Source organism: Tursiops truncatus, chromosome 4, assembly GCF_011762595.2.
Source record: "Tursiops truncatus isolate mTurTru1 chromosome 4, mTurTru1.mat.Y, whole genome shotgun sequence".
NCBI classification, from domain to species: Eukaryota; Metazoa; Chordata; class Mammalia; order Artiodactyla; family Delphinidae; genus Tursiops; species Tursiops truncatus.
In genome coordinates this window covers 33,945,586-33,967,089 of record NC_047037.1, presented here as the reverse complement: position 1 = coordinate 33,967,089, position 21,504 = coordinate 33,945,586, and the positions used below count along the sequence as shown (strand labels likewise).

At 40.2% G+C, this 21,504-nt stretch overlaps 1 long non-coding RNA gene and 1 pseudogene across 3 annotated transcripts in view; one reads left to right on the top strand and one right to left on the bottom strand.

Annotated features, from left to right (window-relative positions):
* LOC109549825 (uncharacterized) overlaps positions 1-21,504 on the top strand; it is a 109,987-nt gene that overhangs the window by 75,378 nt on the left and 13,105 nt on the right. The gene's annotated exons all lie outside the window — the stretch shown is intronic.
* Positions 9,380-9,820, bottom strand: LOC101336572 (calmodulin-like; annotated as a pseudogene).

Here is a 21,504-nt window from a genome sequence, read left to right as displayed (position 1 = left end):
AATACATGGATTGGCTCTAGTAGTTTTCTGGTAGCACCTTTAGGATTCTCTATGTATAGTATCATGTCATCTGCAAACAGTGACAGCTTTACTTCTTTTTTCCAATTTGGATTCCTTTTCCTCTCTGATTGCTATGGCTAAAACTTCCAAAACTATGTTGAATAGGAGTGGTGAGAGTGGGCAACCTTGTCGTGTTCCTTATCTTAGTGGAAATTCTTTCAGTTTTTCACCATTGAGGATGATGTTGGCTGTGGGCTTGTCATATATGGCCTTTATTATGTTGAGGAAAGTTCCCTCTATGCCTACTTTCTGCAGGGTTTTTATCATAAATGGGTGTTGAATTTTTAAAAATGCTTTCTCTGCATCTATTGAGATGATCATATGGTTTTTCTCCTTCAATTTGTTAATATGGTTTATCACATTGATACATTTGCGTATATTGAAAAATCCTTGCATTCCTGGAATAAACCCCACTTGATCATGGTGTATGATCCTTTTAATGTGCTGTTGGGTTCTGTTTGCTAGTATTTTGTTGAGGATTTTTGCATCTATGTTCATCAGTGATATTGGCCTGTAGTTTTCCTTCTTTGTGACATCCTTGTCTGGTTTTGTTATCAAGGTGATGGTGGCCTCGCAGAAGGAATTTGGGAGTGTTCCTCCCTCTGCTATATTTTGGAAGAGTTTGAGAAGGATAGGTGTTAGCTCTTCTCTAAATGTTTGATAGAATTCGCCTGTGAAAGCATCTGGTCCTGGGCTTTTGTTTGTTGGAAGATTTTTAATCACAGTTTCAATTTCAGTGCTTGTGATTGGTCTGTTCATATTTTCTATTTCTTCCTGATTCAGTCTTGGCAGGTTGTGCATTTCTAAGAATTTGTCCATTTCTTCCAGATTGTCCATTTTATTGGCATAGAGTTGCTTATAGTAATCTCTCATGATCTTTTTTATTTCTGCAGTCAGTTGTTACTTCTCCTTTTTCATTTCTATTGATTTGAGTCTTCTCCCTTTTTTTCTTGATGTGTCTGGCTAATGGTTCATCTATTTTGTTTACCTTCTCAAAGAACCAGCTTTTAGTTTTATTGATCTTTGCTGTTGTTTCCTTCATTTCTTTTTCATTTATTTCTGATCTGATTTTTATGATTTCTTTCCTTCTGCTAGCTTTGGGGTTTTTTTGTTCTTCTTTCTCTAATTGCTTGAGATGCAAGGTTAGGTTGTTTATTCGAGATGTTTCCTGCTTCTTAAGGTGGGCTTGTATTGCTATAAACTTCCCCCTTAGAACTGCTTTTGCTGCATCCCATAGGTTTTGGGTCGTTGTGTGTCCATTGTCATTTGTTTCTAGGTATTTTTTAATTTCCTCTTTGATTTCTTCAGTGATCACTTCGTTATTAAGTAGTGTATTGTTTATCCTGCATGTGTTTGTATTTTTTACAGATCTTTTCCTGTAAATGATATCTAGTCTCATGGCGTTGTGGTTGGAAAAGATACTTGATACAATTTCAATTTTCTTAAATTTAACAAGGCTTGATTTGTGACCCAAGATATGATCTATCCTGGAGAATGTTCCATGAGCACTTGAGAAAAAAGTGTATTCTGTTGTTTTTGGATGGAGTGTCCTATAAATATCTATTAAGTCCATCTTGTTTAATGTATCATTTAAAGCTTGCGTTTCCTTATTTATTTTCATTTTGGATGATCTGTCCATTGGTGAAGGTGGGGTGTTAAAGTCTCCTACTATGAATGTGTTACTGTTGATTTCCCCTTTTATGGCTGTTAGTATTTGCCTTATGTATTGAGGTGCTCCTATGTTGGGTGCATACATATTTACAATTGTTATATCGTCTTCTTGGATCGATCCCTTGATCATTATGTAGTGTCCTTCTTTGTCTCTTCTAATAGTCTTTATTTTAAAGTCTATTTTGTCTGATATGAGAATTGCTACTCCAGCTTTCTTTTGCTTTCCATTTGCATGGAATATCTTTTTCCATCCCCTTACTTTTAGTCTGTATGTGTCTCTAGGTCTGAAGTGGGTCTCTTGTAGACAGCATATATAAGGGTCTTGTTTTTGTATCCATTCAGCCTATCTGTGTCTTTTGGTGGGAGCATTTAGTCCATTTACATTTAAGGTAATTATCGATATGTATGTTCCTATTCCCATTTTCCAAATTGTTTTGGGTTCGTTTTTATAGGTCTTTTCCTTCTCTTGTGTTTCTTGTCTAGAGAAGTTCCTTTAGCATTTGTTGTAAAGCGGGTTTGGTGGTGCTGAACTCTCTCCGCTTTTGCTTGTCTGTAAAGGTTTTAATTTCTCCATCAAATCTGAATGAGATCCTTGTTGGGTAAAGTAATCTTGGTTGCAGGTTTTTCTCCTTCACCACTTTCAGTATGTCCTGCCATTCCCTTCTGGCTTGCAGGGTTTCTGCTGAGAGATCAGCTGTTAACCTTATGGGGATTCCCTTGTGTGTTATTTGTTGTTTTTCCCTTGCTGCTTTTTTTTTTTTTTTTTTTTTTATATTTAAGAAATATTTATTTATTTATTTTTTTTAACATCTTTATTGGGGTACAATTGCTTCACAATGGTGTGTTAGTTTCTGCTTTATAACAAAGTGAATCAGTCATACATAAACATATGTTCCCATATGTCTTCCCTGTTGCGTCTCCCTCCCTCCCACCCTCCCCATCCCACCCCTCCAGGCTGTCACAAAGCACCGAGCCAATATCCCTGTGCCATGCGGCTGCTTCCCACTAGCTATCTACCTTACTGCGTTTGTTACTATGTATATGCCCATGACTCTCTCTCGCCCTGTCACAGCTCACCCTTCCCCCTCCCCATAACCTCAAGTCCGTTTCTTTTCTCTTCTTCTTATGGAACCCCTATAATCCGAATGTTGGTGCGTTTAATGTTGTCCCAGAGGTCTCTGAGACTGTCCTCAGCTCTTTTCATTCTTTTTTCTTTATTCTGCTCTGCAGTAGTTATTTCCACTATTTTATCTTCCAGGTCACTTATCCGTTCTTCTGCCTCAGTTATTCTGCTATTGATCCCATCTAGAGTACTTTTAATTTTGTTTATTGTGTTGTTTATCGTTGCTTGTTTCATCTTTACTTCTTCTAGGTCCTTGTTAAATGTTTCTTGCATTTTGTCTCTTCTATTTCCAAGATTTTGGATCATCCTGACTATCATTATTCTGAATTCTTTTTCAGGTAGACTGCCTATTTCTTCTTCATTTGTTAGGTCTGGTGCATTTTTATCTTGCTCCTTCATCTGCTGTGTGTTTTTCTGTCTTCTCATTTTGCTTATCTTACTGTGTTTGGGGTCTCCTTTTTTGCAGGCTGCAGGTTCGTAGTTCCCGTTGTTTTTGATGTCTGTCTCCAGTGGCTAAGGTTGGTTCAGTGGGTTGTGTAGGCTTCCTGGTGGAGGGGACTAGTGCCTGTGTTGTGGTGGATGAGGGTGGATCTTGTCTCTCTAGTTGGCAGGTCCACGTCTGGTGTTGTGTTTTGGGGTTCCTGTGGAGTTATTATGATTTTAGGCAGCCTCTCTGCTAATTGGTGGGGTTGTGTTCCTGTTTTGCTAGTTGTTTGGCATAGGTTTTCCAGCACTGCTGGTTGTTGAGTGAAGCTGAGTGCTGGTGTTGAGATGGAGATCTCTGGGAGATTTTCGCCGTTTGATATTATGTGGAGTTGGGTGCTCTCTTGTTGACCGGTGTCCTGAAGTTGGCTCTCCCACCTCAGAGGCACAGCAGTGACTCCTGGCTGCAGCAACAAGAGACTCCACACGGCTCAGAATAAAAGGGAGAAAAAGTAGAGAGAAAGAGTTAGTAGAAGTAGATAGAAAGAAAGAAAGAAAGAAAGAAAGAAAGAAGGTAAAGTATAATAAAGTTATTAAAATTATTTATTAAGAAAAAAATTTTTTTAAAAAATGGACAGATGGAACCCTAGGACAAATGGTGGAGGCAAAGCTATACAGAGAAAATCTCACACAGGAGCATACACATACACACTCACAAAAAGAGGAAAAGGGTAAAAATATCATAAATCTTGCTCTCGAAGTCCACCTCCTCAATTTGGGATGATTAATTGTCTATTCATGTATTCCACAGATGCAGGGTACATCAAGTTGATTTTGGAGCTTTAATCCGCTGTTTCTGAGGCTGCTGGTAGAGATTTCCCTTTCTCTTCTTTGTTCTCACAGCTCAGAGGGACTCAGCTTTGGATTTGTCCCTGCCTCTGCGTGTAGGTCGCCAGAGGGCGTCTGTTTTTTGCTCAGACAGGACGGGGTTAAAGGAGCCGCTGATTCGGGGGCTCTGGCTCACTCAGACCGGGGGGAGGGAGGGGCGCGGAGAGCGGGGTGAGCCTGCGGCGGCAGAGGCCAGCGTGACATTGCACCAGCCTGAGGCCTGCCGTGCGTTCTCCCGGAGGAGTTGTCCGTGGATCCTGGGAATCTGGCAATGGCAGGCTGCACAGGCTCCCCGGAAGAGGGGTGTGGATAGTGACCTGTGCTCGCACAGAGGCCCCTTGGTGGCGGCAGCAGCAGCCTTGGCATCTCCCGCCCGTCTCTGGGGTCCGCGTTTTTAGCCGCGGCTCGCACCCGTCTCTGGAGTTCCTTTAAGCAGCGCTCTTAAACCCCTCTCCTCGCACACCAGGAAACAAAGAGGGAAGAAAAAGTCTCTTGCCTCTTCGGCAGCTCCAGAGCTTTTCCCGGACTCCCTCCCCGCTAGCCGTGGTGCACTAACCCCTTCAGGCTGTGTTCACGGAGCCAACCCCAGTCCTCTCCCTGCACTCCAACCAAAGCCCGAGCCTCAGCTCGCAGCCCCGCCCTCCCCGGCGGGTGAGCAGACAAGCCTCTCGGGCTGGTGAGTGCCGGTCGGCACCGATCCTCTGTGCAGGAATCTCCCCGCTTTGCCCTCCGCACCTCTGTTGCTGTGCTCACCCCCGCGGCTCCGAAGCTCCCCCCTCCGCCTCCAGCAGTCTCCGCCTGCGAAGGGGCTTCCTAGTGTGTGGAAACCTTTCCTCGTTCACAGCTCCCTCCCACTGGTGCAGGTCCTGTCCCTATTCTTATGTCTCTGTTTTTTCTTTTGCCCTACCCAGGTACGTGGGGAGTTTCTTGCCTTTTGGGAGGTCTGAGGTCTTCTGCCAGCATTCAGTAGGTGTTCTGTAGGAGTTGCTCCACGTGTAGATGGATTTCTGGTATATCTGTGGGGAGGAAGGTGATCTCTGTGTCTTACTCTTCCACCATCTTCCCCTCCGCCCTACATGACTCTTTCTGAATTATGATTTTCTCAGGGTATATGCCCAGTAGGGGGATTGCTGGGTCAAATGGTAGTTCTATTTTTAGTTTTTTAAGAAACCTCCATACTATTCTCCATAGTGGCTGTATCAGTTTACATCCCACCAACAGTGCAAAGAGGGTTCCCTTTTCCCCACATCCTCTCCAGCATTTATTGTTTGTAGATTTTTTGATGATGGCCATTCTGACCAGTGTGAGGTAATACCTTATTGTAGCTTTCATTTGCATTTCTATAATGATTAGTGATTGTGAGCATCCTTTCATGTGTTTGTTGGCTCTGTATATCTTCTTTGGACAAATGTCTATTTAGGTCTTCTGCCCATTTTGGATTGGGTTTTTTGTTTTTTTGATATTGAGCTGCATGAGCTGCTTGTATATTTTGGAGATTAATCATTTGTCAGTTGCTTCATTTGCAAATATTTTCTCCCATTCTGAGGATTGTCTTTTCATCTTGTTTATGGTTTCCTTTTCTGTGCAAAAGCTTTTAAGTTTCATTAGGTCCCATTTGTTAATTTCTGGGTTTTTTTCCATTTCTCTAGGAGGTGGGTCAAAAAGGATCTTGCTGTGATATATGTCATAGAGTGTTCTATGTTTTCCTCTAAGAGTTTGATAGTTTCTGGCTTTACATTTATGTCTTTAATCCATTTTGAGTTTTTTTTTTTTGTGCATGGTGTAAGGGAGTGTCCTAATTTCATTCTTTTACATGTAGCTGTCCAGTTTTCCCAGCACCACTTATTGAAGAGGCTGTCTTTTCTCCATTATATAGTCTTGCCTCTTTATCAATGACAAGGTGACCATACGTGCATGGGTTTATCTCTGGGCTTTCTATCATGTTCCATTGATCTATATTTCTGTGCCAGTACCATACTGTATTGATTACTGTAGCTTTGTAGTATAGTCTGAAGTCAGGGAGCCTGATTCCTCCAGCTCCATTTTTCTTTCTCAAGATTGCTTTGGCTATTCGGGGTCCTTTGTGTTTCCGTACAAATTGTGAAATTTTTTGTCCTAGTTCTGTGAAAAATGCCTTAGTTTGTTAGGAATTGCATTGAATCTGTAGATTGCTTTGGGTAGTAGAGTCATTTTCACAAAGTTCATTCTTCCAATCCAAGAACATGGTATATCTCTCCATCTGTTTGTATCATCTTTAATTTCTCTCATCAGTGTCTTATAGTTTTCTGCATACAGGTCTTTTGTCTCCTTAGGTAGGTTTATTCCTAGGTATTTTATTCTTTTTGTTGCAGTGATAAATGGGAGTGTTTCCTTAATTTCTCTTTCAGATTTTTCATCATTAGTGTATAGGAATGCAAGAGATTTCTGTGCATTAATTTTGTATCCTCTACTTTACCAAATTCATTGATTAGCTCTAGTAGTTTTCTGGTAGCCTCTTTAGGATTCTCTATGTATAGTATCGTGTTATCTACAAACAGTGACAACTTTACGTCTTCTTTTCCAATTTGGATTCCTGTTATTTCTTTTTCTTCTCTGATTGCTCTGCCTAAAACTTCCAAAACTATGTTGAATAATATTGGTAAGAGTGGGCAACCTTGTCTTGTTCCTGATGTTAGTGGAAATGGTTTCATTTTTTCACCATTGAGAACAATGTTGGCTATGGGTTTGCCATATATGGCCTTTATTATGTTGAGGAAAGTTCCCTCTATGCTTTCTTTCTGGAGGGTTTTTATCATAAATGGGTGTTGAATTTTGTTGAAAGCTTTTTCTGCATCTATTGAGATGATCATATGTTTTTTATCCTTCAGTTTTTTAATATGGTTTATCACATTGATTGATTTGCATATATTGAAGAATCCTTGCATTCCCGGGATAAATCCCAGTTGATCATGTTGTATGATAGTTTTAATGTGCTGTTGGAGTCTTTTTCCTAGTATTATTTTTAAAACTATCTGTATTGGAGTATAATTGCTTTACCATGGTGTGTTAGTTTCTGCTGTATAACAAAGTGACTCAGCTGTATGTATACATATATCCCCATATCTCCTCCCTCTTTCGTCTCCCTCCCACCCTCCCTATCCCACCCCTCTAGTTGGACACAAAGCACCAAGCTGATCTCCCTGTGCTATGCAGCTGCTTCTCAGTGGCTATCTTCTCTTACACTTGGTAGTGTATATATGTCCATGCCACTGTCTCACTTCATCCCATGCTTGCTAGTATTTTGTTGAGGATTTTTGCATCTATGTTCATCAGTGATATTCGCCTGTAGTTTTCTTTCTTTGTGACATCTGTGTCTGGTTTTGGTATCAGGGTGATGGTGGTCTCGTTGAATGAGTTTGGGATTGTTCCTCATTCTGCTATATTTTGGAAGTGTTTGAGAAGGCTATGTGTTAGCTCTTCTCTAAATGTTTGATAGAATTCACCTGTGAAGCCATTTGGTCCTGGGCTTTTGTTTGTTGGAAGATTTTTAATTACAGTTTCAATTTCAGTGCTTGTGATTGGTCTGTTTATATTTTCTATTTCTTCCTGGTTCAGTCTCGGAAGGTTGTGCTTTTCTAAGAATTGTTCCATTTCTTCCAGGTTGTCCATTTTATTGGCATATAGTTGATCCTCTCATGATCATTTGTATTTCTGCAGTGTCAGTTGTTACTCCTCTTTTTGCATTTCTAATTCTATTGATTTGAGTCTCCTCCCTTTTGTTCTTGATGACTCTGGCTAATGGTTTATCAAAACTGTTTATCTTCTCAAAGAACCAGCTTTTAGTTTTATTGATCTTTGCTATTGTGTCATTCATTTCTTTTTCATTTATTTCTGATCTGATCTTTATGATTTCTTTCCTACTGTTAACTTTGGGGTTTTTTGTTCTTCTTTCTCTAATTGCTTTAGGTGTAAGGTTAGGTGGTTTGTTTGAGATTTTTCATGTTTCTTGAAGTAGGATTGTATTGCTATAAGCTTCCCTCTTAGAACTGCTTTTGTTGCATCCCATAGGTTTTGGGTCATCGTGTTTTCATTATCATTTGTTTCTAGGTATTTTTTGATTTCTTCAGTGATCTCTTGGTTATTTAGTAGTGCATTGTCTAGCCTCCATGTGTTTGTATCTTTTACAGTTTTTTCCCTGTAATCAATATCCAGTCTCATAGCATTGTGGTCGGAAAAGATACTTGATACAATTTCAATTTTCTTAAATTTACCAAGGCTTGATATGATCTATCCTGGAGAATGCTCCATAGACACTTAAGAGCAAAGTGTATTCTATTGTTTTTGGATGGAATGTCCTATATAAATATCAATTAAGCCCATCTTGTTTAATATGTCATTTAAAGCTCGTGTTTCCTTACTTATTTTCACTTTGAATGATCTTTCCATTGGTGAAAGTGGGGTGTTAAAGTTCCCTACTATTATTGTGTTACTGTTGATTTCCCCTTTGATGGCTCTTAGCATTTGCCTTATGTATTGAGGTGCTCCTATGTTGGGTGCATAAATATTTGCAATTGTTTTATCTTCTTCTTGGATTGATTCCTTGATCATTATGTAGTGTCTTTCTTTGTCTCTTCTAATAGTCTTTATTTTAAAGTCTATTTTGTCTGATATGAGAATTGTGACTCCAGTTCTCTTTCTTTTTTTTTTTTTTTGTTAGGTAAATTGTAATTTTTATTGGAAAACAAATATACATCTTGGAGTCGATTTGAGGCAAATTGTGCCATAAGCAGATTTTCTTTAAGTGGCTAAAACAACAAGCAAGTAACAATAAAAGAAATTGTTTCTGGTAAAGGACCAGCAGTACAAAAAGATAGTGTATGAGTCCTGGATAAAACACCAATTTTGCAATAGTGCTACTTTTAAGTACATACTGTTGACTGTTCATAGTCCACACAGAGTTGCAACTCCACACTTCAAGAACAACATGATGACAGTTCCTAAAGAAAACAACTTAAAAAAAAAGGCATAACCCACATGTTCCCTCATTTGACAAACTCAGTCTAAGTTTAGAAGTGCAGAAGGGCTTAGATATATCCAGAGTAAGCCACATGCAACGTGTTACTTGTTTAATTTTTCTAAAATATAAGGTTTCAGGACAATGACAGTAAGATAAGAGAATAAAACATGGAGGAATGAAGTCCTAATACATGCATATTTTTTTTGACAGTAGGGTGAAACCTTTTACAGATAAGTTACAAACAAAGAAAAGGCAAATAAACGTTTTTGTACAAGAAATTTAACACACTCTGTACAATGTCTTCACTTTGCTGTCATCAATTGTACAAACTCTTCATAGTTTACTTGATTATCACCATCAATATCTGCTTCCCTGATCATTTCATCAACCTCTTCACCTCTTAACTTCTCTCCAAGGTTTGTCATCACATGGCGGAGCTCTGCTGCACTAATATAGATATTACCATCCTTATCAGATACATGGAATGCTTCCCTAATTTCTTCCTAACTGTCTGCATCTTTCATTTTTATTGCCATCATTGTCAGAAATTCCGGGAAGTCAATTGTGCCATTACCATCAGCATCCACTTCATTAATCATGTACTGTAAGTCTGCTTCTGTGAGATTCTACCCATGAGACCTCATTACAGTTCACAATTCCTTTGTTGTTATAGTTCCATAACCATCCTTGTCAAATAGTGAAAAAGCTTCTTTGAATTCTGTAATCTGCTCTTCAGTCAGTCACTCAGCCATGCTGCAAGCGCTACTGGTCTCCGGGACGCGACTACACAACCACTCAGCTCACTTGCTCCACTTGGACTCCAGCTTTCTTTTGATGTCCATTTGCATGGAATATCTTTTTCCATCCCCTCACTTTCAGTCTGTATGTGTCCCTAGGTCTGAAGTGGGTCTCTTGTACCCAACATATATACGGGTCTTGTTTTTGTATCCATTCAGCCAGTCTATGTCTTTTGGTTGGAGCATTTAATCCATTTACATTTAAGGTAATTATCTATATGTATGTTCCTATTACCATTTTCTTAATTGTTTTGGGTTTGTTATTGTAGGTCTTTTCCTCCTCTTGTGTTTCCTGCCTAGAGAACTCCCTGTAGCATTTGTTGTTAAGCTGGTTTGGTGGTGCTGTATTCTCTTGGTTTTTGCTTGTCTGTAAAGGTTTTAATTTCTCTGTCAAATCTGAATGAGATCCTTTCTGGGTAGAGTAATCTTGGTTGTAGGTCTTTCCCTTTCATCACTTTAAACACATCCTGCCACTCCCTTCTGTCTTGCTGAGTTGCTACTGAAAGATCAGCTGTTAACCTTATGGGGATTCCCCTATATGTTATTTGTTGCTTTTCCCTTGCTGTATTAAATATTTTTTCTTTGTATTTAATTTTTTATAGTTTAATTAATATGTGTCTTGTCATATTTCTCCTTGGCTTTATCTTGTATTGCACTCTCTGTGCTTCCTGGACTTGACTGACTATTCCCTTTCCCATATTAGGGAAGTTTTCAACTATAATCTCTTCAGATATTTTCTCAGTCCCTTTCTTTTCCTCTTCTTCTTCTGGGACCCCTATAATTCAAATGCTGGTGCATTTAATGTTGTCCCAGAGGTCTCTGAGAGTGTCCTCAATTCTTTTCATTCTTTTTTCTTTATTCTGCTCTGCAGTAGTTATTTCCACTATTTTATCTTCCAGGTCTCTTATCCGTTCTTCTGCCTCAGTTATTCTGCTATTGATTCCTTCTAGAGAATTTTTTATTTCATTTATTGTGTTGTTCATCATTGTTTGTTTGCTCTTTAGTTCTTCTAGGTCCTTGTTAAACGTTTCTTGTATTTTCTCTATTCTATTTCCAGGATTTTAGATCATTTTTACTATCATTATTCTGAATTCTTTTTCAGGTAGACTGCCTATTTCCTCTTCAGTTGTTTGGTCTGGTGTGTTTTTACTTTGCTCCTTCATCTGCTGTGTATTTCTCTGTCTTCTCATTTTGCTTAACTTACTGTGTTTGGGGTCTCCTTTTCACAGGCTGCAGGTTTGTTGTTCCTGTTGTTTTTGGTATCTGCCTCCAGTGGGTAAGGTTGGTTCAGTGGGTTGTTTAGGCTTCCTGGTGGAGGAGACTGGTGCCTGTGTTCTCGTGGGTGAGTCTTGATATTGTCTTTCTGGTGGGCAGGACCATGTCTGGTGTGTGTTTTGGGGTCTCTGTGGCCTTATTATGATTTTAGGGAGCCTCTCTGCTAATGGGTGGGGTTGTGTTCCTGTCTTGCTAGTTGTTTGGCATGGGGTGTCCAACACTGGAGCTTGCTGGTCATTGCGTGGACTGTGTCTTAGCATTGAGACGGAGATCTCTGGGAGAGCTCTTGCCGAATGATATTATGTGGGACCAAGACGTCTCTGGTTGTCCAATGTCCTTATCTGGGCTCTCCCATCTCAGAGGCTCAGGCCTGACACCTGGCCGGAGCAACAAGACCCTGTCAACCACACAGTTGATTTTGGAAGCCGAGAAATACCTCTGCAAGTTGGAGGTCCAGGAAAGCTGGTGGTGTAGTTCCAGTCCAAGACCCAAGCCTGAAGGCCTGGAGAAACATGCCGCAAGTACACTTCCAGGGCAAAGAGGCGGGTCTGTAGTACCTTTTGTTTTCCTTTGTGCTCTGTCTAGTTTCATTTGCTCATAGGTTGCTCTGGGCAGAGGCCTTGCACCGATGCTTCAGACCAGAATTCCTAGTGAGAAACGGTTCTTCTCCAAAGCTTTTTAAAATTTATTTTTAAATTTACATTCAGTACAATTCTCTCTTTTTGGTGTACAGTTGTGTGAGTTTTTAAAATTTTTAATATATCCTTTGTTACAGATTTTTTTAATTGAAATATAGTTGATGTATTATATTGTGTAGGATCAGGTGTACAGCAAAGTGATTCAGTTATATATATATATTTTTTCATGTTATTTTCCATTACTGGATACTAGAAGATATCGAATATTGTTCCCTGTGTTATACAGTAAATCCTTGTTGCTCATCTATTTTATGTATAGTAGTTTGTGTCTGTTAATCCCATACTCCTCATTTCACCCTCCCTCTTCCTTTTCTTCTTTTTTATTCTCTTTTTTATACAGCAGGTTCTTATTAGTTATCCATTTTATACATATTAGTGTATATATGTCAATCCCAATCTCCCAGTTCATCCCACCACCATCACCACCACTTTCCCCCTTGGTGTCCATACATTTGTTCTCTACATCTGTGTCTCTATTTCTGCCTTGCAAACTGTTTCATCTATACCATTTTTCTAGATTCCACATATATGTGTTAATATACGATATTTGTTTTTCTCTTTCTGACTTACTTCACTTTGTATGACTTCTCTAGGTCCATCTACGTCTCTACAAATGACCCAATTTTGTTCCTTTTTCTGGCTGAGTAATATTCCATTGTATATATGTGCCACATCTTCTTTATCCATTCATCTGTCGATGGACATTTTGGTTGCTTCCATGTCCTGCCTATTGTAAATAGTGCTGCATGAATATTGGGGTGCATGTGTCTTTTTGAATTATGGTTTTCTCTGGGTATATGCCCAGTAGTGGAATTGCCGGATCATATGGTAGTTCTATTTTTAGTTTTTTAAGGAACCTCCATACTGTTCTCCATAGTGGCTGTATAATTTACATTCCCACCAGTAGTGCAGGAGGGTTCACTTTTCTCCACACCCTTTCCAGCATTTGCTGTTTGTAGATTAAGAGTGAACTCTGCACTAGCCTTTTCTTGGCAAGGCTACACATCTCCAATCCGAGGTTTTCTTGCTATCTCCCTCTGATCTCCCTGGAGTTTTAGAAAAACTCCTGAGCCCCTCAGGTGAGCCAGTCCTGGCACTGTCCAGTATCAGCACCAGCTATACTACCTCTAGTCTGGAGCAGTTGCTGGGATGGTTCTTTCTTGTGCTCCCACCCACCCCCCTTTTCCTGCCTTTACTAATTTTCTCCCCAGACACATCATCCATCCCCCTCCATCAGGTATCTTTGGCTCTGTTTCCTTCTTTCTCATTCCTTCCCCTAGACCGTGATATAGATCATGTCATCCCCTTGATTAACCCTCCAACAAATTCTGCTTTCACAGGGTGCATTCCTTCAACACATCAGAGGCCTCGGGCATCACTGGTCATTGGTCTTCCATCAGGAGTGCTCTGCCCACATCTTGGCATGCCCAACCCTCTCTGGACATTAAGATCTCCCACCACATCTTTTCTTCTCAAGCAGGTCTTCCTGACCACTCTACCTCCCCACCCTGCATCACTTCACCCATTAAAATTTTTTTCTTCAAAGCTTTATTAGTCTCTGATTATCTTGTTCATTATTTTGTTTTCTTTATTATTTGCCATCTCCCCTCACCTAAGTCTCCATGAGAGCAAGGGCCTTATCTACTAAAAGATGACATTTGTCTTTGGTTTATAAGAAAATGAATTAACTTTCAGGGAAAGGTCCAGGTAGTGTGTCCCTGTTTCCTCAGAACAGTCTGGGTTATTTCCATGTCATTATTAATAGCACTCACTTTCATTCTCAAAAGTGTGCCAGTGGGATGGTGAGAATACCTTTCTCTGGGTCTCTTGTCATTGGTGCTAAGCACTAAGAATTATCTTTTTGTGTTTTTTTTTTATTGAAGTATAGTTGATTTACAACGTTAGTTTCAGGTGGACAGCAAAGTGATTCAAGTTCACATATGTATATATAAATATATATATATTCTTTTCCCTTATAGGTTATTATAAAATATTGAGTATAGTTCCCTGTGCTATACAGTAGGTCCTTGTTGGTTATCTATTTTATGTATAACAGTGTGCTTATGTTAATCCCAAACTCCTAATTTTTCCCTTCCCCCCTTTCTCCTTTAGTAACCATAAGTTCGTTATGTCTGTGAGTCTATTTCTGTTTTGTATATAAGTTCATTTGTTGTTTTGTTTTTTTTTTTAGATTCTACATGTAAGTGATACCATATGATATTTGTCTTTCTCTGTCTGGCTTACTTCACTTAGTATGATAATCTCTATGTCCATTCATGTTGCTGAAAATGGCATTATTTCATTCTTTTTTATGGCAGAGTAATATTCTATTGTATAAATATACTACATCTTTTTTATCTATTCATCTGTTGATGGACATTTAGGTTGTTTCCATGTCTTGGCTATTGTAAATAGTGCTGCAGTGAACATTGGGCTGCATCTATCTTTTTGGATATATGCCCAGGAGTGGGATTGCTTGGTCATATGGTAGCTCTATTTTTAGTTTTTTAAAGAACCTTCATACTGTTCTCCATAGTGGCTGCACCAATTTACATTCCCACCAACAGTGCAGGAGGGTTCCCTTTCTCCACACTCTCCCCAGCATTTACTGTTTGTAGAATTTTTGATGATGGCCATTCTGACCTGTGTGTGGAATTATCTTTTTGTGATCAGCACTCTTTGTAACCAAACTTCCCTGACACAAGGAAGGCCTCAGCCTCAATGTAGATTTGATTTGAGGCAGGGAATGGATATGGGGTAAACATACAAACTGTAAATGTCAGCTCCCTCAGTTGACATAAAATTATTTCTCTGCTATAAAAGTACATTTGACTATTTTTAATAATTTCAGAGTATCCTGGCATATGGATGCCTGCTAATTTATCTAACTAATCCCTTATTAATGAATATTTCAATTCTTTTCAGTTTTTTCGTTGTTAACAATGTTGTGACAATGAACATTCATATATATTTGTTTTTGTATACTGGTGAAAATTCTCATCAGGTTAAATTTCTACATATGAAATTGCTGGATCAAGAGGTCTTCATGTTTACAAAGCTGATGGTTATTGTCTAAGGCCATTTGAAACAGGAAATTCCACTAAAGCAAGCATGTGTTTCAGTTTCCATTTGGGGGTAATACACTTATATTTTACACATACATACAAATATGCCCTCTATGAGGAAAAATTTTTAGATATTCAAACTATATAATTATCTTTTGCATTCCCAGCTTTTACTTTAATGATCTCTAATGCATGCATATGGAGTGAATTCATGGATCATTAGCAGTGATACGCCTTTTGTGTTTATTTTAAGCTATGTAATGGTCACAGATGGATCCCTAATTTACCCATTTCTCCCTATTTTTAGACAGGAGTCCCAATGTCTACAAACTTAAGGGGATAGTTATATGCTAAACTCTGAAATAAAGTCAGTCTTTGTGATATTAGTGTGGGTACACTAAAACCACATCATATTAGAGCTGTAGGGATCTTATAGATCTATAACTGGAGTGCCCCAATTCATAGTTTGGGATGCAAATAAGGCACCACTCAGGTGGGGTCCCAAAGTTGAATGTGGGAGCTCTCGCATGCCCAGTGAACAGGAAATACAGTGGCCTTTGCTGGGATCCCCTTCCTCTAATAGGCCAGGGCTCTCCTGGTCATTTCTGTTTCAACTTCTGGAGTCCCAACTGAGACTGGGGACTCTTGTCGTTCCACAGAGGTTGGTGGCTCTAGGGGAAGCCGCTAGTGTAGCTTGCTTTGGCCACCGCTCTTCTTTAAGGGACCAAAGAGAAGGTCCCAGCCCTCAGGAGTAAGTTCAGCCAGTGGTGGGCTTCAGGCAAACCTGGCTTGGATTCCCATCATTATAGCTCCTCACTCACATGGCCACTTCCCCAGGACTCAAGCCTGCTCCCTGATCCTAGGTTGGGTCTGGTCCCAGTGTGCACTACACTTTTGAACTTCTAAGTTGGTGCAGAAGCTGGGCTGGTGGTCCTATCTTTTCTCCTTGGTGGTGAGTTTACCTAGGGTTCTCGTGGCCCTTCCCTGACTCTAAGAATAGCTCAGGGCAATCCCCAGTTCGCCCTGACTAGTTTTAATTTTCGAGAAAAAGTGTAAGTGTCTTGATCCCCTCCTGCCCTCATCCCCTACGAGTGTCTTGGGCTCCAAATACAAACTTGGTTGCTCCCTGACAGTGGTCTTCATGCTTCACACATCACTATTTTTTCTCTCTCTCTCTGATATTAAATTCCATTTTACTCATCTGTTCTACTGGAGATCACTTAAGTCTAGTCCCCTCATTTTAAAAGTGAGGAAACTGAGGCACAGAGAGAAGAGAAGTTACTTACCCATGTCACACACCTGGTCACGATAGACCAGAGACAAGAATTCTTGCCTTCTAAATCATAATTCAGAGCTCTGTTGTTTCCACTAAGATGCTTCTGTTTTGTGGGTTTTCTCAGATGAATTTTGAAATGCTAGCCATTTTCTTTCTACATTCTTGGCCACATTCCAAGCTGCCCAGCTGAAAAATGGTCAGACATGCTGGGTACGTTTTTATTTACCTAGTAGTGATTTCCAGAGTCAAAACCAAACCGCTCATTAAAATCAGCTGCTGTTTCAGAAAACTCACATCATTGTCCCCCTTCATTAGGACAGAATAATCAAGAGCTAGCCCTGAGCACATTCATTGTCCTAGAATGTGCTTTGATGCTTCTCTGTGACCCAATGAATCTAGAAAAATCTTTATGCTGCAGCCCAGCGTTTGGTGCATGTTTCCCTTTCCATAGCTCCTCTCGACTCTCCTTTGGGTCAAATCTTTTCAAGGAGTTTCTCATTCTGTTTCATCCTAAACATTTGTCACTTGATGGACAGCTGAAGGAAGCAACTGGAAAGTGGTTTGGAGAGGTAATAAATCCGTGTGAAAAGCAATCTCAAGTTTTGGTTGTTGACCCCAAGGGCTGGATTCCTTACCTATGGCATGGAGTCCTGGGCGTTCACCCATTCCTCAGGCTGACTGCTGGCTTTGGGTGGGACGTGCAGACAGGTCATGGGTGGGGGAAGAGAAGGGTAGGAGTGTTCACATTTACAGGTCCTTCTCCTCAGGAATTCTATTTCACAAAGCCCAGAGTTTTGCTGAGTATTGGCAGAATACGTGGAGTTGACCTGCCTAACATTGGGTCAGACTGCCAGGCAGCATTAGTCAGGACACCATTCTACAAAGACGGCCTCCAGAACTTTCTGAAAAACACCTTTGAAAGAATCATGTTTCCATCTTGATTTATCTTTATGTATTAAAATGCAGTGAAGACTTAACTCTCTAGGTTTGCAACCATAAATTTTACTAAAATGTCACAGTTCCACTCTGTCATCCATGTTGGCTCATATCTCTAGGAGAGAAGTTCTCAGCCCTGGTAGCACATTGAATCAGCTGGCGGACTTTTAGAAATTTCCAATGCCCTGGCCACTACTCAGAGGAATTAAATCAGACCCTCTTGGGGTGGGACCTAGGTATCAGTACTTTTAAAAACCCTCTGGTGATTCTGCTGTGTAGCTTAGGTTAAGAACCACTGCCCAAAAATTACTCCCTACAGGCAATAATTTGCCTAAAGTACAAACTCTAAGCTTTGTGAGGGCAGAAACTGGTCTGTTTTCTCTCACTCATCCCCGACACCTCTAATACCTCCTGGCCCATAGTTGGTACTTAATAAATACTAAGTGAATGAATACATGTTTATTTTGAACTTCATAAAAATGTATATAAAGAAATGCTCTTCCTTTTGCCTGGGGATAATGTTACGCATCTGTAGTCATGGCACTAGATCAGGGTTAGAGGCTTCTAGTTACCCTGAATTCTTAAATTACAGGATCCTGGAAGGTTTATGGCCCTCAGGGAGGGGCATGGCTGGCCAGAGCTGAGGGGACTTTTAGGTGGGATCAGCACAGTGGCTATTTACCAACTGGAATGAAAGCATTTTGATATTTTAACCATAGGTCCTTCTGTACTCATGTATAAGCAGGCCACAGTGATTTGGGCTTTTCCTTCTACTGTTGCCAGAGATTTCTAGTCTCAAAGGCTGTGTATGATCTGGTGTTGTCCTCTCTCTGACTTCACTTTCTATCATTCCCCAGTCCCTCTCCCTGCACTCCAATCACACTGGCCTTCTCTGTGTTTCTTGAACACTGTCAAGCTCCTTCTTGCCTCAGTGTCTTTGCACTTGTTGTTTAGTCTGCTGGACCATTCACCTGATGGAGGCATGCAAAGTCATGGTGCAAAGGGCTTGGATACAAAGAGAGGCATGACAGCAATCAGTTTGGCAAGAAACCTACCACGTGGCCCCTTTAGGTCAACACTCAGTCTCTCAAATAAAATGCTCAGCACCTCAGTTTTCGTCTCTCTCTCTCTCTCTCTCTCTCTCTCTCAGTTTGTGCTCAAAAACATTTTTGTTGCCTGCTAGAATCTTAATTATTTTCTTTATGTTTCTGCAATAAATCTCCTAATTGTCTTTTCTTTCCCTTTCTACTCCATACTCCCTGGCCATCCCCTTCCCCAGATTAATGCTTTATACTGGTTAAGGAGATGCTTCATATGGAAATACAAAGGAGAAATGCACATTTATATGGTTTAAGATACTATCCCAATTATACTTACAATAGTTACTCACACTAGGCTCAAGCAAGGGGCTGAGTACTTTCTACATATTGTCCCATTTAATCTTCACAAGAGATTGTCTCTTCTTACATGTGAGAAAACTGAGACCTTAAATGGTTGAAGAAACTGCTCTAGAAATCCTTCCTAGTTAAATGGTAGAGCAGGATTTTAACTCAGAGCTGCCAAACTCTATAGCCCATGCTCTAAAGCCTTGCACTCTCTCTGCCTCTCTGTAAGATCGTCATCTGTAAGGTCCCCTTTATAAAGCTCCAAAATTCCTTGATGCTACCTATTTGTTTAAAGCTTGTTTACTGCTCTAAGGAATATGTACTAGCTGCAAACTGCCTGGCTAAAACTTCAAAGAAAATAGCAAAAAGAGGGCTTCCCTGGTGGCCCAGTGGTTGAGGGTCCGCCTGCCGATGTGGGTGGCGCGGGTTCGTGCCCCGGTCTGGGAGGATCCCGCGTGCCGCAGAGAGGCCGGGCCCGTGGGCCATGGCCGTTGGGCCTGCGCGTCCGGAGCCTGTGCTCCGCGGCGGGAGAGGCCACAGCAGTGAGAGGCCCGCGTACCGCAAAAAAAAAAAAAAAAAAAAAGCAAAAAGAAGCATGACATGGAGAGTGATTGTAATGGCAAATCACAGAAGAACATTAGGGAAGTCTCCATACGGAAGGCTTTTTTCTAATTCAGGGAAATGGCAATGACATTTCATCATGGAGCATGACCTAGCAGAATGGGCTGCCAGGCTGAAATGTACTTGAATATCTTATCTTCGTGTTGGGCACATAAGCAAGGGTACATATTATATGCACGACTATTTTTCTTTGGGTTAAGGCAGTAAATTTCTCTTGGTATACCGTATCCAGTTAGGCTTCTCAAAAAACTGTTATTTCCTAGTCCTAAATTCAACATGGCTGAAAAAGATATTTCTTCACAGCTTCTACCATTTCTACTTAATCCTAAATTATTAATAGTTTCAATTTATTACTAAGAAGTTACTATTTTACTTTCTAATTATTCAAGGGGAAGAGTTGAGTGAAAAAAAAAATGTTATCACTTTTTTTTCTTGCTCCACACTGTTAAAAAACAATGTTAAAATGTGGTCCCTGGGCCAGCAGCCTGCACATCATCTGGGAAACTTGTCTGAAATGCAAATTCTTGGGCTACCACCCAGACCATATGTGTGTCTCCTAGAAACTTTATAGTTTAAACTGTTGTATTTAGGTTTATAATTCATCTCATGTTAATATTTTTCCGTGTACTTTTCCAGTTATACCAGCACCCTTTATTAAAAAGACTTTCTTTCTCCCAGTTGAATTGCCTTAGCTCTTTTGTTCCAATCAATTGACTATAAATGTGTGGTCCATTTCTGGGCTTTCTAATCTGTTCTACTAATCTATTTATCCTTACCAATACCACACTGTCTTGATTACGGTACCTTTATAATAAGTCTTGAAATCAGGTAGGATGAGTTTCCAACATTTTTTTTTTAATTTATTTATTTATTTTTGGCTGTGTTAGGTCTAAGTTTCTGTGTGTGGGCCTTCTCTAGTTGCAGCGAGCGGGGGCCACTCTTCATCGCGGTGTGCGGGCCTCTCACTGTCGCAGCCTCTCTTGCTGTGGAGCACAAGCTCCAGACGCGCAGGCTCAGTAGTTGTGGCTCACGGGCCCAGTTGCTCCGCGGCATGTGGGATCCTCCCAGACCAGGGCTCGAACCCGTGTCCCCTGCACTGGCAGGCAGACTCTCAACCACTGCGCCACCAGGGAAGCCCCTCCAACATTTTTTTTTTGCTCCATTTACTTTGGCCTTCTATAATTTTGCTCAGCTATGTTTTGCATATAGGGCTTTGGTGTATAGGACTTGCATGTCATTTGTTAAATTATGTGTGTGTGTGTGTGTGTGTGTGTGTGTTTGTGCCCTTCTGTTAATGATATTTTTAAACATTTTTATTGGAGTATAATTGCTTTACAATGGTGTGTTAGTTTCTGCTTTATAACAAAGTGAATCAGTTATACATAAACATATATCCCCATATCTCCTCCCTCTTGCGTCTCCCTCCCTCCCACCCTTCCAGCTGGTCGCAAAGCACTGAGCTGATCTCTCTGTGCTATGTGACTGCTTCCCACTAGCTATCTATTTTAGATTTGATAGTGTATATATGTTCATATATACACTACCACTCTCTCACTTTGTCCCAGCTTATCTGTCCCCCTCCCCGTGTCCTCAAGTTCATTCTCTAGTAGGTCTGCATCTTTATTCCCATCTTGCCCCTAGGTTCTTCGTGACCTTTTTTTTTTTTTTTTTTTAGATTCCATGTATATGTGTTAGGACATGGTATTTGTTTATCTCTTTCTGACTTACTTCACTCTGTATGGCAGACTCTAGGTCCATCCACCTCCCTATAAATAACTCGACTTCATTTCTTTTTATGGCTGAGTAATATTCCATTGTATATATGTGCCACATCTTCTTTATCCATTCATCTGTTGATGGACACTTCAGTTGATTCCATGTGCTGGTTATTGTAAATAGAGCTGCAATGAACATTGTGGTACATGACTCTTTATGAATTACGGTTTGTTCAGGGTATATGCCCAGCAGTGGGATTGCTGGGGCCTATGGTAGTTTTATTTTTAGTTTTTTAAGGAACCTCCATACTATTCTCCAGAGTGGCTATATGAATTTACATTCCCACCAACAGTGTATGGGGGTTCCGTTTTCTCCACACCCTTTCCAGCATTAATTGTTTCTAGATTTTTTGATGATGGCCATTCTGACCAGTGTGAGATGATATCACATTGTAGTTTTGATTTGCATTTCTCTCATGATTAATGATGTTGAGCATTCTTTCATGTGTTTGTTGACAATCTGTATATCTTCTTTGGAGAAATATCTATTTAGGTCTTCTACCCATTTTTGGATT